Source organism: Lagenorhynchus albirostris, chromosome 1 (genome assembly GCF_949774975.1).
Source record: "Lagenorhynchus albirostris chromosome 1, mLagAlb1.1, whole genome shotgun sequence".
Classification (NCBI taxonomy): Eukaryota; Metazoa; Chordata; class Mammalia; order Artiodactyla; family Delphinidae; genus Lagenorhynchus; species Lagenorhynchus albirostris.
Window position 1 is genome coordinate 183977835 of NC_083095.1, and position 18539 is coordinate 183996373.

The 18539-nt window shown below is 46.6% G+C and overlaps 1 protein-coding gene across 1 annotated transcript in view; it reads left to right on the forward strand.

The window, feature by feature from the left end:
- MCM10 (minichromosome maintenance 10 replication initiation factor) overlaps positions 1–18539 on the forward strand; it is a 102614-nt gene that overhangs the window by 56333 nt on the left and 27742 nt on the right. The gene's annotated exons all lie outside the window — the stretch shown is intronic.

The window sequence follows — 18539 nt, forward strand, 5'->3', positions numbered from 1 at the left end:
GAAGTGGCCTCTCCAAGATCCGCACCCAAGGAGTTGCCTCAGAGTCAGGATTCCAAAGACCAAGGGCAAATTTCAAAGAGCCCCTGGCATCTGCTTCAGGGGAGGTGGGGACTCTAGTCCTGGAAGCTGAAGCATGTGGGGGGCTCAATGGGGGACTTTGGCTCAGCTGTCAGGCCAGGAGGGACCGTAAGGCTGGAAGAGCCCCCCTTAGTGTGACTCTGGCATGGACACGTGGGCCATTCTGACAGTAGCCCCCGACTTGACATGTCCCCAGCTGATGCTCACTGTCAAGCAAAGCAAAGACCCCTTGGCCTGGGGCCCTCGAGCCCTTCCAAGACATCGAGAAAGAGAGGCAGTCAGCCTTCCACGGGAGAGAGGTGGAGCACCGTGTGTAAAGAGCCCCTCCTCTGGGCATGCTTCTCACGGCACACCCCGTGTAGGGGAGGAAATGCATTCCCAGAAATGGAAATGCTGATGGAATCCGAGCCCTACGGGGCCATCAGAGCCCAGTCCCTTAGGAGCTTTGTTCTTGACACTGTCATGTAGTTTGAACCGTCCAAAGAGTTGCCTTTGGGCATTGTTTAGAATCGTCCTAATAGTGACCATCCCTAGACCCACCCACATGAAGCTCCCCTTTCATCAGACACGTAGTAACATCCCACATGTACTTGGACCATTGGCAGGAAAAGAATGTTAATAGCGGAAAAATAAGCAAGGCACAGCCAACAAAATAAATGGGTTGTTTTCCAGTGGAGGGAAGTGCGACTGACACCTTTGCCAGCTCTCGGTGGCTGTGAGCACACAGAGGGCTCCCCTTCGACACTGGCTGACCTCACTTAACCAGGTGCGGGTGGGTTCTGCATGATCAACCCAGGAGGGGCAATACCCATGAGGACACATCAGCAAGGATTCATCTGTCAGATTGACTAGCTGTCACTTGAAAGAGGGAAGGGCCAGGAGACAGAGCGATGTTGATGGGACTTGTGGGTGAGAAAGTGGGTGTGTGAAATACCTGTGACATCCTTGATACACTAATTCTTCTTGCTGCCTTTTTTAGTTCCATTCATTTCAACCATGAATATTTATCTAACACCTACTCTAAGCCAGGCACCTGTGCTAGTCACACGCTCACCAGCTTTTAGTAAATCTGCCCAACGTTTCCGAAGTACCTTCCACCTCAGGTCGGACACTGTGCATCCACTGTCCACGCAGAAAGGCTTAGGGAAGAATCTCAAGCCCTAGGAAGTTCTCTCAGACCCAGCCCGGAAGAAAAGGGCAGGAGATCCAGAATTCACTGAATGGAGGATGGAGGCTTGCAATGGGATGTAAGCTTTGTTCTGGAAAAAACAAGCTTACATTTCTTACATACCAAGGCTGGTGGCCTGAGATTTCTATCGGCTACACTGATGTGCTCCAAGGAATGGTCTGGCCACGGCTGGTCTCAAAGTATGATCTCTCAGTTCTTCCAGAGCTTTCTCTCCCTCTAGACCCTTTGGTGTCTACACTTCCCACCCTCTTTCATTTTGCACCTTCAGCTTGCCCACCTCTGGGGCTGCTCACTGCACCTGGCTGTGCTGCAGAGGTGGCCTCCTCGTGACATCATACTCCAGAGTATAACAAGCCACCCACCGCAAGGCAAAAGCATGATTCTAATGCAACTATAATTTTATGAATATACTAAAACCCATTGAATTGTACACTTTACGTGGGTGAATTGCATGGTATGTGATCAACACCTCAAAAAAGCTATTACAAAAACACGTGTATAGGGTACTTCCCTGGTGGTGCAGTGGTTGAGACTCCACGCTCCCAATGCAGGGGCCCCGGGTTTGATCCCTGGTCAGGGAACTAGATCCTACACGCATGCCACTACTAAGGAGCCCGCCTGCCGTAACTAAGACCCAGTGCAACCAAATAAATATTCAACAACAACAACAAAAACGTGTATATACACATATATTACACAATATGGAAACAGCTTCAGGATACTCATCTGTAGGGGTCATGGGGGTTGGGGGAAGGTCAGGAAGACTTTAAAGAAGCACTGATGGCTGAGATGAAGCCTGAAAGATGAGGGTTTCCAGAGCCCAGTTAGACGGAAGGCATTGTCAAAGGGCCCAGAGAAATGAAGCCCTTTTGAGAAATTGCAGGCAATGAGCAATAGCAGAGCACGGGAGCACACGGAGGGGCTGGAGGTAGCCAGGGCCTAGGTCACGGTGTAAGGGGTCTGGCCTCCATCCTTGTAAGACTAGTATGGCAGCTGTAAGCACATATCCCAGGGCCAGTCCCCCAGTTCAGCCCCAGCTCTGGACTGAACCAGCTGCATGGCCTTGGGCAAGTCATTTTACCTCTCTGTGCCCAATTCTCTCCTCTGTCACACAGATTGATATGAGGATTGGAGACAATGCATCCACGGTTCTTACAGCAGTGCCTGGCATGCACAGACCATTGTATATGTGTTTGCTCTCATGACACAATGAACCATTGAATGATTTTGATCAGGGAAGTGACATGAGGGTTTTTTTTAGGAACACCACACCCGTGATGTGGAGGGTGAGAGGGATTAGACTAAAGTGGAGACAATGAGAGAAGGCTGTTGCATTCGTCCAGGTGAAGCTCAGGAATGGAGAGGACAGATCTTTAAAAAGATTGAAGAAATAGAATCAGTGAGACTTGACGACTTATTAGCTCAAGGGAGTGACGGATTGGGAGGTGTGCATTTCAGGTGGCTCCTGAGTTTTTAGTTTGGGTAACTGGGTGGATGGACGGTAAGATCATTCTGTGAGGTGGAGAAAACAGAGGAAGTTCAAGGGGTGTGTCATTGGACAAATCAAGTCCAGTGATCTGTGGATTCAAACCAGGTCTTCTGATGTCAAATCCAGTGTTCTTCCCATCTTCCCACAACCGTAATTTTGTGAATATACTATCCCATCCCCACGGTCAATTTTAGAACACTTTCATCACTCCCCAAAAGAAATTCCATACGCATTAGCAGTCACTCCTCATTTTCCCCAACCCTCAAAGCCCTGGGCCACCACTAACCTGCTTTCTGTCTCTGTGGATTTGCCTCTTCTGAATATTTCACCTAAATGGAATCATACCCTGTGCGGCTTTTGTGACTGACTTCTTTCACTTCAAATACAGTGTTCAAGGGTCATCCATGTTGTAGCATGCATGCAGACTTCATTCCTTCTTATTGCTAAATAATGCCATGTTGTACAGATATACCATATTTTATTTATCCATTCATTGGTCGATGGACATTTGGGTTGTTTCTACCTTTTGGCTATTATAAATAATGGTGCTATGAACATTCTTGTGCATGTTTTTGTGTGGGCATAGGTTTTCATTTCTGTTGGGTGGATACCTAGATGTAGAATTGTTGGAACATATGGTAACTCCATGTTTAACTTCTGAGGAACTCTCACATTATAACTAAGATGTTCATTTACTTGTCTGTCTCCTTCAATGCCGTGAGGTCTCTTTGAGGAGGAGTTTCCACCTTGTTCATACCTGAGATGGTCTCTGGCACCGAACTGACGCATAAATGTTTCAATAAACATTAATCAAGGAAAATACTCTGGGGTGAGGGCATTAAAGGGAAACATTTATGAGCTCACTTCAATGGGCTATTCATAAGAAGGGACCTCCCCAGGGACCTGAAATTTCCAAGTTTATGTATCACCGGGTTCAGGGTCCTTCTCAAGCAGCAGACATGAATTCTGTGGTTCATTTGTGGGTTGTCTTAGAGGGCAACCAAGATGGCCTTCATGTTCCCCTCAGTTTGACTGAAATTTAGACAGGTTTCTTTCTGACTGTAAGCCCCTGACCTCCCTTTTGTAAGAACATTTAATTTAGAAAACGTGCGCTTGTAAATGCTTACCCTGCACCTTTGAAATGTATGCAAATCTTCTAACCTCTTGCCAGACATTCAAGCCAGGAAGTGTCTTTCTCAAGGACCTGGGAATCATGTTTTTGAAATGAAAACACCAAAGGAGATAGCACTTCTATCTCACACCAGAGGAGATAGCATTTTTGCCCTCTGTGGGAGGGTAGGCACCTGACTTTGATGGGCACTTTATTCCAATTGTGACGGCCAATTAGCAAACACAGGTGGCCTGTGATTCCCCCTACCCTAGCTCTAAAACCTCTCCACGTCTACCATACCATCCAGCAATTCCACTCCTGGTTATTTATCCAAAGAAAACAAAAACACTAATTCAAAAAGATACATGCACCCCAATGTTCATAGCAGCATGATTTACAATAGGCAAGATATGGAAACAACCTAAATGCCCATCAACAGATGAATGGGTAAACAAAATGGGGTATATATACACAATGGGGTATTACTTAGCCATAAAAAAGAACGAAATGTTGCCATTGGTAGCAACATAGGTGGACCTGGAGGGTATTCTGCTTAGTGAAATAAGTCAGGCAGAGAAAGACAAATACTGTATGTTTTCACTAATATGTAGAATCTGAAAAGTCAAACAAATGAACAAATATAACAAAACAAAAACAGACTTACAGATACGGAGAACAAACTAGTGGTTTCCAGAGGGGAGGGTATAGGGGGAGGAACAAGATAGGGGAAGGAAATTAAGAGGCACAAACTACTAGGTATAAGGCTGTAATGTACAGTGCAGGGAGTATAGTTGATATTTTATAATAACTTTGTATGGAGTATATTCTATAAAAGTATCAAATTACTATGTGGTACGCCTGAAACTAATATAATATTCTAAGTCAACTATACTTCAATTGGAAAAAAAAATCTCCAGCCCTTTGTTTCAGTAGAGTTGAGATCAGTCTCTCTCCTCTATTGCAATAGTCTTTTTATGTTTTATTTTTTAATTTATTTGGCTGTGTCGGGTCTTAGTTGTGGCACGCGGGATCTTCATTGCGGCATGCGGGATCTTTCGTTGCAGCATGCGGGATCTTTCGTTGCAGCGTGCGCGCTCTTCATTGCGGCACGCGGACTTCTCTCTAGTTGTGGCATGGGGACGGGGCACTCCCGAGCATGTGGGCTCAGTAGCTGTGAGGCATGCAGGCTTAGTTGTCCCCTAGCATGTGGGATCTTAGTTCCCCGACCAGGGATCGAACCTGCGTCACCTGCATTGGAAGGCAGATTCTTAACCACTGGACCACCAGGGAAGTCCCTACTGCAATAGTCTTGAATAAATTCTCCCTTGCTTTTTCTGGTGCAGTTTTAACTTTGACAAGGGCACTGACTCAGCATCTCATTTGATTCACCAGGGAAAGCGGGCATAACTCATGTAAGTGGAAATGATCCTTAGGGAGTGGGTCCGTGCAGGTGAGGTCACCAGATGCCATGGCCCAACTGTAAGTGTTATCCTGAACTAAATATAGAAAAACCCGTTGTCTATAGCTAATACTAAGAATATATTATGTTCTTTCATTTCACTTCATTTTCAATGGACTAATTCTACCCCTGAGCACCTCCCCGTGTGGTAGAGGTGGGTTAAGGATTGTACCAAAAAGGGGACTCATGACCCTTGGAAGCAGGAGGTCCTCAGACCTCGGCCCCCTCAGGAGCCCTCACAGAGCACGTAGATGGACACCTTTCCTGCCGCCTCCTCAGTGAGAAGGAAACACCCTATAGATATGAATGTGAAGGCTTATTTGTTGGGCAAGAGAGTGAAAGTTTGCAAAATATAAAGTTTCAACTCATTTGAAGTGCCTCTGGATCTGACTGTGTTGACACAGGTGGGTGTGGAAAGTGAGGGCTTCGTGAGTCAGGACAACATTTCTAAAACCTTCCTGGTTTCTTATTTTCCTGTGAAAGACATTCATTTCTCTAAGCACCTAGCCAGCGTGTCATAGAGCTTCTTTATAGCTCTTTCCCTCATGTACCATGGAAATATTATCAGTCCCTATGAAAATGGTGTCTAGAAGTCTCCTCCTGAAATTAAGTCTGGCAGGAGATGTCTCCATTCAGTGCAATCGGCATCACTAGGCTAATGTTCTGTTCTCAGTGTGACCAACGACGTCCTTGAGTTTATAGAGAAAACTATAACCCTTTCTCTGTGTCTTGCTTTCCCCACATGCCATGCAAGGAAGCCAAGAAGCATTTGCCTTCCACCATCACCACTAGGCTATATGACACATTAGCGGAGAAAGCTCTGAAAAGGGCATGGGGTATTCTACAGCTGCATGGAGGACTGCTGTGAATATCTGAGTTGATATTCAGCAGGCAAGCCCTGTTATGGCTAAAACAAGTTACTGAAATATCAAAATACTTCCTTATCAATTGTTCAGTATCCACTTTCCTGAGCCATCTCTCACCCACTGTTGCCCCGGGTACCCCAGGCTACCTCACAGGACTCCTACTTTCCATAGTCCATTATCCAAGGGGACGATGCTTGGCCCAGTGGGGAACCCTGCTCTGCTCCCACAGCTGGCCTTGATTCTGATTGGTCAATGTCTGTCCTGTGTCAGCTAAACATATTAATATCCCTCTGAATTCAGAGATTTCTAATTACTCACGAGTCATCTAAAATTACATTATATTTTTTCCCACCTCTCCTCTTTGCCACCTTTTGTGTTTCTCACACCGAAGTACTATCCCTAACCCTCAACCAAAATCCCACACCTATTACAAAGACTCATGTGCACCGAGGTTTAAAGTATCTATACTTACAAAAGTGAAAAGTGGAAACAGTCTAAATAAAACAGCAGGGCACACATGATGGTGTATGTGTGAGAGAAGAGTGTGTACCTATTGGAAATGTTATGAAAGATGGAGAACATGATGGTGTAATCGTTGCTGATGAGAAGCCACAACAGTGTAGGTAGCCAGAAAGGTGTTCCACCGTGACAGGTTCTCCTGGTTTGCTGAGGAATCCCTTTAGAGTAGGGGTGAGTAAAGTAAGTTAGTGATGTAAGGGAAAGGTGAGTTGGGCCCATTTTTCTGGAAGGAGATCAATCACCTGGAATGGGTAGATCTTCACTGTTGTGAAAATTAGTCACTTTGGCAGGTCTTATGGGACGCGGAGGGGTTGGAGGGGTAGAGGAGGAAGAAGAGGGGCTGGAGGGATGTTTCAGGTCAGTGAAGGGGGGTCTTGGGCAGGTCCTCACCCAGCATCCCTTGGGCTTCTTGTCAGTGGAAACAGCAAGAGCTGATCTTTAAGACTGCTGAGACTTGTCATAGCTTGGGCTTAAGACCCTAGACTGAGAGTCACCTGGGGCTCCTCTCCACGCAAAGAAACAAAGTGAAGGACGTTTGTTCTACTACCCGTGGCAGCAACTAGAGCAGAGCACGTAGCTTCCACTCTGGAGCGCCCTGTGCCGCCACGGTCACCTGTGCCCTAACCGTACGAGCCTGAGCTGTGTGACCCAGACTCACTGGCTCCCACCTTCCTCAACAGCCTCTTGCCTTTGACCCATGAGACTGAACCACTGCCCACTTTCCAAGCTGCCCCAGGCTTTGGGAGTAGCATCTTGGTGCCTGGGTTACTGGTACACCACACCCCTAGCCTTCACTGCTCAGAAGTTGACCCGTCAGGGATTTAAAAAGCCTCCCAGTCAGAGTGGCTTGAAGCCCCTGTCCTGAAGGTGACACTTGAAGGTGGGAAGCCCACCCCCAAGGGTTTACTGCTCTGCATGGTGACAACAGCTTAGCAATTACAACCACTTTAGGAACTGAAGACTTGACCCAGCCTGCTGACGGACCCAACTCACCGAGGCCAGGTTCCAGCGCAAACCCTAATCTCACTAGGCCATGGTCCCAAGATTAACCTCCCAAAGATGCAACCAAGGCAGATTGTACGGCTGCCTACAGGACCCGTGACGTACAGTGGGAAAGAGCCTGGACTTCTGTCAGATGGAGAGACTTGAACGTTCTCACTCTTGGGATGGATGGATATACATTAGCTTTACTCTAGAGGGTTTAGAGATGTGGTTCGCAGACTTGACTATGAATTCAGATCTCCCTGGTGCTTTAAAAATACCAACACTGGGGACTCCCCTGGCGGTCCAGTGGTTAAGACTCCACAATTCCACTGCAGGGGGCACCGGTCCGATCCCTGGTTGGGGAACTAAGATCCCGAATGCCTCATGGTGTGGCCAAAATAAATAAATAAAATAAATTATTTTAAATAATACCAACATTGGGCCTCAACCTCTAAGAGTCTTTGTGTGTGTAATTTGAAAAATTAATGTCTTTCACAAATGAACGTATCTATGAAACAGAAACAGAATCAGGGACCTAGAGAATAGACTGGTAATTGCCAAGGGGGAGGGGGGCTTGGAGAGGGATGGATTGGGAGTCTGGGATTAGCAGATGCAGACTGCTTTATGTAGAATGGATAAACAACAAGGTCCTACTGTATAGCCCAGGGAACTATATTCAATATCCTGTGATGAACCATAATGGAAAAGAAGGTGAAAAAGAATGTATATATATGTATAACTGCATCACTTTTCTGTAAAGCAGTAATTAACACAACGTTATAATTCAACTATACTTCAATTAAAAAATTTGTTTTTTAATTTTGCAAGGACAGAGGTATTATCGATAACCTAGGTCTGCAGTGGCACCTAGAAAGTTGTGCATTTTTCTCAACAAAGGTGCGCTATCTCTCTGGAGATGAAATACAGAGCTGCTTTCTGGTTTCAGGATGGGCTCTCTGGGGGAACAGAAAGGCAAGGCCCATGGAAGAGCATACAGACAAGGTCTATGGGACAAGAAGTGTGGGCCAAGCTGACTGGGGTCCCTGGCCATCCAGGAATCCTGTGAATATAAGGCTTATATCCTGGGTTCTCCACAGTCTGGACAGCTCGGCACGACATAAGGCAGGCCCAGGGAGGAGAGAAACTAAGTCACATCAAGAAGCTTGGGCCAGGGCTGAGCCGTGTTAAAGGAAAACAGGCACACAGTCCCCCTCAACTTGTCTTGCCCAACTTGTGGGGACAGCTTTGCAGGCAAGACTCGGGTGCGAGGGGACTCTGTTAGGCTAAGTCCTACACGACAGGCCTGGGGAACCAAAAGGACTGGTAAATAGCAGGCAAGACCCCTGACCCTCTTCCTCCCACCAGATGCCAAAATGCATCTCACCGGAGGGAGAGGGCATCATCCTGTCACTCCCAGTAACAGCCCAGCACTGGGGAATATTGTAGGGTGTAGGTTCCCCAAAGTTTGGACACCCTCTACTACAAGATACTCCAAGATGAAAGGCTTCCAGGGTCAAATTTGGGGAGTACTATATAGACTCTGTTCTCCTCCTTTGTGCCAGATTCACAATGCACAGGAGCATATTAAAGGCTCTGACAAGGCCTGCAGCTGGAAAATCTGTTTTTATTTAGCATTCCCCAAATTTAATTGACCATGCCATCTTTATCCCCCGGGATAAGGGAAAGAGTCAGCAGTTAAATTGCTCCGTTGCTGCCCCACACCATCCTCCGACGGCAGAAGTTCCCCAGGCCCTCTCTGTAGATGTCCCTGTGACCAAGCTGCAGGCTGTTCTGTTGTGAAGCTGTGGCTGGTTCAGTGTCACACCAGCCATCTGGCCACTGCTCCCTCTCCTTCCCAGCCTCCCCTCCTCTCCCTCACTCTCGTCTCCTGGGGTTTCACTCCCCAACAGAGTCAGTGCAGAAGTTTTTGCGTCCAGTTCTGAGACTTAAGGAATCAGAGCTCACACAGACACTTCCTCTACATTCTACCAAGGAAAATAAACCACAACCATGATTTTCTTTGTGATTATAAGTAAACACCAGCAGCAGGTATTCTGAGTGTGGTGTGATAGAAAGCGTCTGATCTAGGAATTAGAACTCCGGGATTTTCCAGTCTCATCTCTTGCACAAACCAACTAAATTACTCTTCAGAGAATGGATTACCAAAAATGGGGCAACACATGTTTGTCCTCATATCTCACATTTGTGAGGATTAATAAGCATTATAGGGACTTCCCTGGTGGTGCAGTGGATAAGAATCCACCTGCCAGTGCAGGGGACACGGGTTCGATCCCTGGTCTGAGAAGATCCCACATGCCACAGAGCAACTAAGCCACAACTACTGAAGCCCGCACGCCTAGAGCCCATGCTTCGCAACAAGAGAATCCACCGCAAAGAGAAGCCCGTGCACTACAACGAAGAGTAGCCCCCGCTCGCCACAACTAGAGAAAGCCCACAAGCAGCAATGAAGACCCAATGCAGCCAAAAATAAATAAAATTAAATATTAAAAAAAAAGCATTATAACTAACACTTGTTGAATGCCTACTACACTGTATGATCTCTTTTGATATTCCACCAACAAGCTGGATATTTTTACTTTCAAAGACAGGCCTTATTAATTCCATTTTTCAAATGAGCATTCTGAGACCCAGAGAGGTTAAGTAACTTGCCCAAGGTCACACAGCTATTTAATATCAGAGCCAGGAATTAAATGCAAGTTTGTCTGACCTCCAAGCTCATCTTTCCACCGTACCGTCCTGCTTGTCCAGTGAGGAAATGCATATGAAAATATGTTAAACTCCACAAAACATAGATAGTAAAATGTACTCTGTCAGAGACTTCCCTGGTGGTCCAGCAGTTGGGACTCCATGCTCCCATTGCGGGGGCGCCCAGGTTTGATCCCTGGTCAGGGAGCTGGATCCCGCATGCCACAACTGGGGATCCCGCACGCCGTGGCTGAAGATCCTGCACACCGCAGCTGAAGATCCTGCACACCGCAGCAAAGACCTGGCACAGCCAAATAAACAAATAAATACTAAAAGAGAAATAGTAGCATCAAAAAGTTTTTAAAAAATGTATTCTGGGAGTTGAAGACACCACTGACCACATTTATCCTAATAAAGTCTATGTTCTTTGAGGCCTTTTGTTCTGGAAATGAGACACAAAATCAGTGACTTAGACAAAAGTTAGGTCTTTTATGTATATCCTTTTGGCCCCTAACTCCTTCTTTCCACTAGAGATACCTCCACACATTGCCACAATTTTTAAAAATTGTCTCAGACCGGTAACAAATATTGGCCGTCTCTAAGCCGGTGTCCTCTCTCTCCCCGCCTCGGTGGCAGCCAGCAGGTGGCATGTGGCTCACATTCTGTCCCCAGAGCTTGTCCCCAGGTCTTGGCTCCAGAGCAGGGGCCCCAGGGTCAGGGGTGGGGGTGGGAGGGTCACAGCTCTTGCTGCGGCCACTGGCCCAGCCCATCTTTCGTGTGTGCTCTTGTCCACTGCATGCCGGGCCTCCTGGCTGCCTGCATGTTTCTGAGCCCTAGAGAGCCTGCCAGCACGGCGCATGACTGTTGCCTATGGTCATGATCTGTGTCTGTTGTTTGTAACCAAGAGTTTTGATGGACATTGATGTATATAATTAAGTGGATTCTGTGACTCTATCAGCATCTCCTCTGCACCTCAGAGGAGCTCCTTTCTGGGCTACAGACTACACCACAGGTCTCGGGGGTGTCCCTAACTTAATTGAGATCAACAATGGGCCGCATCAAGGAAAAAAATAAGGATGTTAACTAAATTTATGGCAGTCACTTTGCAGTATATATGTAAATCATCATTATGTTGTGCACCTAAAAGTAATACAATGGTATATGGCAATTATATTTCAATTTTATAAAATAAGAATACATTTTTTTTTTTTTTTTGCAGTACGTGGGCCTCTCACTGTTGTGGCCTCTCCCATCGCAGAGCATAGGCTCAGCGAGCCCGCTCCGCGGCATGTGGGATCTTCCCTGACCGGGGCACGAACCCATGTCCCCTGCATCGGCAGGCAGACTCTCAACCACTGCGCCACCAGGGAAGCCCAAGAATACATTTTTTAAAAAGAAAAGCAGAAAAGGGAACAGCCATCCATCACACGTGAAAGCAAGCCACACTCTGCCCTGGGCAGGGCCAGGCTCACGGCACCTTCTCTGTCCTAAAGAAGCACTATGCGGGGACTTCCTGGTGGCACAGTGGTTAAGAATCTGCCTGTCAATGCAGGGGACAAGGGTTCGAGCCCTGGTCTGGGAAGATCTCATGTGCCACAGAGCAACTAAGGCCCGTGCGCCACAACTACTGAGCCTGCGCTCTAGAGCCTGCGAGCCACAGCTACTGAAGCTCATGTGCCTAGAGCCTGTGCTCCGCAACAAGAGAAGCCACCGCAGTGAGAAGCCCGTGCACCCCAACGAAGAATAACCCCGCTCGCTGCACCTAGAGAAAGTCCGCGTGAAGCAACGAAGACCCAACACAGCCGAAAATAAATAAATTTATTTTTAAAAAAAGAAGCACCGTGGGTGCACCCCAAGCACAGCTGCCACTAGGCCAGATGCTTCTTGCCCAGGTGCAAAGGACTTGTTTGCTCTGCTGACTCCGGGCATTCATCCAGAGCATGGGGGCAAACAGGAGCTGGGGTCAAATCTCACAGGCCACCTGTTTTTGTAAATAGAGCTTCGTGGGGTCACGGCTACTGTGGTCCCCAGCTGCCTCCCGGAATTGTTGCAATAGACACAGTATGACCGGTGAAGCGAAAAATAAATATTTTTGACTCTTTGACCCTTGACAGAGAAAGATCACTGACTCCCGACCTAGGGCAGAAATCCGGAGAAGGGCAGAGAGAGTTTTGCTTGCACCCCTTAGTGACCAGTCTCTGAGTCACTCTCAGTTTCTTCCTGTTCATTTTTTTTACTTTAAAATTTTGCTTTAGTTTCTGAATGGGGAGTGCATTCACCTGGTTCAATCAAAGTCAAATAAAAGATAAAAGTCCTGGGCTTCCCTGGTGGCGCAGTGGTTGAGAGTCCGCCTGCCGATGCAGGGGACATGGGTTCGTGCCCCGCCCACATGCCGCAGAGCGGCTGGGCCCGTGAGCCATGGCCGCTGAGCCTGCACGTCCGGAGCCTGTGTTCCGCAACGGGGAGAGGCCACAACAGAGAGAGGCCCGCGTACCGCAAAAATAAATAAATAAATAAAAAACTAAGAGAAAAGTCCTGGGCCTTCCTCTCCCCACCCAACTCTGTTCCAAGAAATGACAGTTCTCAGGAGAATTGTGTGTATACCGGCTTTCTTTTTTGAGGTGACAGAAATGTTCTAAAATTGACTGTGGTGATGGTTGCACATATCTGTGAATCTACTGAAAGCCACTGACTTGTGTATTTTAAATGGGTGAGCCCTCTGATATGCAAAATACCTCAATAAAGCTGATACTCAAAAAAATCAACAGTGCAGAATATGGGTGCGTGTAAATTAAATTTAATCTGCACCCTCGGAGGGATTAGTCAGCATTGAAGCATCCCCACCAGGAACTCATGTTCAAGTACTTTAACTACCATTATCTAAATCTGCACCAGAGGGTTTGTCATTCCCATAAGGGAAGCTAGAAACAGTGCTCCATCCTTAATAGAGGTCGCTTGTGGCTAGAAAGAGTGTGTGGCCACAGCTCTCCTCGCATGCACAACACAGAAGCGAGCGGCCGCCAGACCCCCATGGTGTGGCATTCTAGGTCCAGGGACCCTCATTCACAAGGAGCCTGTGGCCAGGCCAAATGACAAGGCTCACCTGCTCTCAGATCACTGTTTCCTACCCCAGGATGGCAAAGGAGAGAGATCTGAGATGAACAGACCAGGGTAGATGACTGACTCCTCTGTCCCTTTGCCAACAGCTGTTGGAATCGGTAGCAGAATCTATCCTGAGACTCGCTTTTATTGTCCACTTGACAGTTGTTGGAAGCAGGTGACATCAAAATGTTGAATAACTAGTGAGGCTTGGCATGCTCACGGTCCTGGGGCAGGTCCCCTCTGGCCGCTGGATTTGGGAGGTTGTGGGGAGGAGTCCCAGGAAAGAGGTGGGAGCAACTGGGATGGAGAGGCGGCACTTGGCCTGGGGGGCGGTGATGGAAATGCTCAGGACGACGGCTCACTACCCACTGTTATGACGGTTTTTCCGTATTTCAGCAGCAGATGTAACTGCTCTGGTACACATGGGCTCAGTGCCAGTTCTGGTGAAAGGCCAGTTTTGGCCTATGTCACCTTGCATCACTGTTACACACCTCCCGTGACCCTCTTCCCTTTTGCTTTTCTATCCCCATTTGTTGTCTTTCCTTTGTTCCCAAGGCTGTCCCATTTCTCTTATCAAAAAGGAGGAAATGTCCCACTAAGATGTTAGGATTTAATGCCAGACTTCCTGAGGCACTTGAGTTTTAAAAGAGAATGTCTAGGGACTTACCTGGTGACGCAGTGGTTAAGAATCTGCCTGCCAATGCAGGGGACATGGGTTCGAGCCCTGGTCCGGGAAGATCCCACATGCCACGGAGCAGCTAAGCCCGTGAGCCACAACTACTGAGCCTGTGCTCTAGAGCCTGCGAGCCACAACTACTGAAGCCCATGCGCCTAGAGCCCGTGCTCCGCAGCAAGAGAAGCCACCGCAATGAGAAGCCCACGCACCGCAACGAAGAGTAGCCCCCCGCTCACCGCAACTAGAGAAAGCCCGCGTGCAGCAACGAAGACCCAGCATAGCCAAAAATAATTAATTAATTAATTAATTAAAAAATAAAGTCAAGTCCCATTTTTTTTAAAAAAAGAGAGCGTCTAGAAAGAGGCTCTGTCCTCAAATTCGTGGCTAGGGTGGAATTTGTGACATGGGTGGAAGATGATTTGAAGTGGGAACCTTCTCAGCCCTCTTGCAAACACATGACAAAGGGGGTCAGCCTATGTGGGACCTGCCTTGTTCAGGATAATGGCATTAGAACTAAAACCCAAGAGTGGCTTATGTTTATTTGGAATAATTTTGTCCCTGTGAACTTCCAAAGGTATCCTTCTGAAGAAGATAGAATTGATATAGTTCAGAGACAATGTCTTAGCCAAAGACTAAAGTATTGTGAGATGGAGAAGTTTTCAGGTTGGAACAGTGAGGGAATTTACATGATGATAGAGATGTACACCACCTCCCTCCACCTACTCTATTTCAGTAAGGTAGTCAACTTTCAACTGTCCTTACAAGTCTGAGCTAAGAATTTTACTTTGGTCAAAAATATCTAACCCAGCACCACCTCATACCCATTAGGATGGCTACTATAAAAATACCAAAAATAATAAGAGTTGGAGAGGATGTGCAGAAATTGGGACCCTTGTGATTTTTCGATGGGAATGTAAAATGGTGCAGCTGCTGTGGAAAACAATGTGGTGGGTCCTCAAAAAATTAAAAATAGAACTACCATATGATCCTGAAATTCGGCAAAAGAATTGAAAACAGGGTCTCAAGGGGTTATTTGTATACCACGTTCATAGCAACTTTATTCACAATCGATACAAATTGGAAGCAACCCAAGTGTCTGCAGATGGATGAATGGATAAGCAAAATGTGGTCTATCCATTCAGTAGAATACTGTTCAGCCTTAAAAAGAAGGAAGTTCTGACACATGCTACAACATACATGAACCTTGAGGACAGTATGCTAAGTGGAATAAGCCAGTTGCAAAAAGACAAATACTGTATGATCCCACTTATATGAGGAACCTAGAATAGTCAAATTCATAGAGATAGATAAAAGGTAGACTAGTGGTACTCTGGGTTGGAGGGAGGGGTAAATGAGGAGTAGGGGGTTAGTTTTGCAAGATGAAGAGGGTTCTGGAGATAGATGGCAGTGATGGTTGCACAACAATGTGAATGTACTTAATACCGCTCAAATGTACACTTAGAAATGGTTAAGGTGGTAAATTTTATGTGCATTTTACTACAGTTAAAAATTTTTAAGCATATCCACCTAAAAAATAGATATCAAACTCAACACAATCAAACCTATGGTGGAGCTTCTGATGAGTAACCAGACTTCTCAGTCACAGTCACCTCCTTTCCCAGCGTCCCTGTCCCCCAACATATGTGAAAGAGGTACTGGTGAAGAGGTGAAGAGTGCAGTGGAGCGAGAGGTGGCTGGAACACTCAGGGGAAAACACGTCAGGAACCGGAAATCGGAGCCAAGGCTGCACAGGCCAAGTGTGTTTAAGAGGGACATGCTCTCTCTCTTTTTTGATGTACAATGTTGTGTTAGTTTCTGCCATACAGCAAAGTGAGTCAGTTGTACACACACACACACATATATATATATATATATATCTGCTCTTTTTAAGATTCTTTTCCCATATAGATCATTACAGAGTATTGAGAAGAGTTCCCTGTGCTATCCAGTAGGTCCTTGTTAGTTATCTGTTGTATATATAGCAGTGTGTATGTGTCAATCCCAATCTCCCAGTTCATCCCTCCCACCCACTACCCTGCCTTTCCCCCCTGGTAACCATAAGTTTGTTTTCTACATCAGTGACTCTGTTTCTGTTTTGTAAATAAGTTCATTTGTATTATTTTTTTAGATTCCATATATAAGTGGTATCTGATATTAGTCTTTCTCTGTCTTACTTACTTCACTTAGTATGATAATCTCTAGGTCCATCCTTGTTGCTGCAAATGGCATTATGTCATTCTTTTTAATGGCTGGGTCATATTCCATTGTATGTAAGTACCACATCTTTATCCATTCATCTGTCGATGGACATTTAGGTTGTTTCCATGTCTTGGCTATTGTAAATTATGCTGCTGTGAACATTGGGGTTCATGTATCTTTTCGAATTAGTTTTCTCCGGATATATGCCCAGGAGTGGGATTGCTGGATCATATGGTAGTTCTATTTTTAGTTTTTTAAGGAACTTCCATACTGTTCTCCATAATGGTTGTACCAATTTACATTCCCACCAACAGTGTAGGAGGGTAGAGGGACATACTCTCTTATGAAAGAGAAACAGTTACAAAAATGAGGGACTTCCCTGGTGGTCCAATGGTTAAGACTCTGCACTTCCACTGCAGGAGGCAGGGGTTCAATCCCTGGTCAGGGAACTCAGATCCCACATGCTGTGCAGCACAGCCAAAAAAAATGAGAAGTTTGGTGCTTACATTGAATAAGCAATAAATAGCAAGGGTCTCATATGTGAGGGCACTGTGAGCGCTAACAGAGGTGCCCAAAGGAATAGGCAGGACCTTCAAGGGTCTTCACTATCTCTATTCAGGAAGGCAGGGTATTTACAAATGGGAAAACCATACTTTCAGGAAATGTATTAAGTGCCAGGTGGTGGTATGTACTATACATACGGGATGGTTACAAGAGTTGAGTTGAAGGAGAGATTAATTCAGGTTGTGTTGGGTTAGTAAGAAAAGATTTTGACAGGTAAATTTGAGATGGTTTGAACCGTTGAGCTGTATTACTAGAATTAGCTTTGGGAAATGTTATCATGTTTTGTTGATGCAATCATAAGCTTTTCAAACTCATTTAACCTGTGGTTTAAAAGGGGAAAGCTCAGGGGCTTCCCTGGTGGCACAGTAGTTGAGAGTCCGCCTGCCGATGCAGGGGACGTGGGTTCGTGCCCCGGTCCGGTCCGGGAAGATCCCACGTCCCGCGGAGCGGCTGGGCCCGTGAGCCATGGCCGCTGAGCCTGCGCGTCCGGAGCCTGTGTTCCGCAACGGGAGAGGCCACAACAGTGAGAGGCCCGCGTACCGCAAAAAAAAAAAAAAAAAAAAAAAGAGGCGAGCTCCAAGCAGATACCAGGAGCAAAGGTTTCTGGTTTTCCTATGATTAGTCCCAAATATAGAAAAAGAGGAGCCTTTCTATTTGTTTTGTTCTGTGCTTTGAGTACCTCATATACTCTTTTTAGATGGGTCTCTGGTGAAATAAACATAAGCCCAGGATAAATCCCCTTCACCCACTGTGAAGCCAGGCTCTTGTTATCTTCCAGGCTTTTCCTTATTCTGCCAAGATCTAGTGATATTCCTATCCCAGCCCATCAGTTTCCAGCGGACATCGGCTCCCACCTTTCCAGGGGTCCCATAAGCAAAATAAGCAGTCAAGTTCATCCTGCTACTGTCTTCGTTCCATACTTGGGCCTGTTACACGGAGTGAATGTGAAAGCGTGGGTAATCGTTAGTCAAATCCATTTCACCTGCCTCCACTAACAAGGTCGTTTTAATTGTTGCTATAGGATGTTTGCCTGAGTTCTTGTCCCAGAACTTGGAGTCAGCTGTGTCTGCTTGGAGGTGAACTGGTTAAGACCGGATAGGACCACCCACCCTCCAACTGGGCATGCGCGAGTCTCCGAGGTTAAGTGACTTTTTGACATCAGGGGGCTGAAGACACCACCCTGGGTCTGTGCAGAGCGCCTGCCTTTTTGAACGTGCAGAGACCTGAGGCTTAGCCACACCTGCACAGAATAACAGTGATGACCTGACTGCACCTTTTCCCAACCGCCTTTCCCACGCTCCCCATGCCTCAGTCCGCCCTGCTGCCTTATCCCGTAAATAGCCCAAGCCCCTTGCCTTCCAGGAGGCGGATCTGAGGCTTTGTTCTTCCGTCTCCTCTCTGCTGCAAACCTCGGGTCTCAGCATTTCGGCTTGAAAAACTTTTCTAGAAACTGGTGCAAAACGAACCTGGTTCAGTAACAGATGCTTGGATATTAGATAACCAGTAGGCAAAAGGGACACGGCTAAGTTGGGAAATGTTTCCCAAATGACTAGTTGGAGTTCACTAAAAAATGCACAGGGGGGCTTCCCTGGTGGCA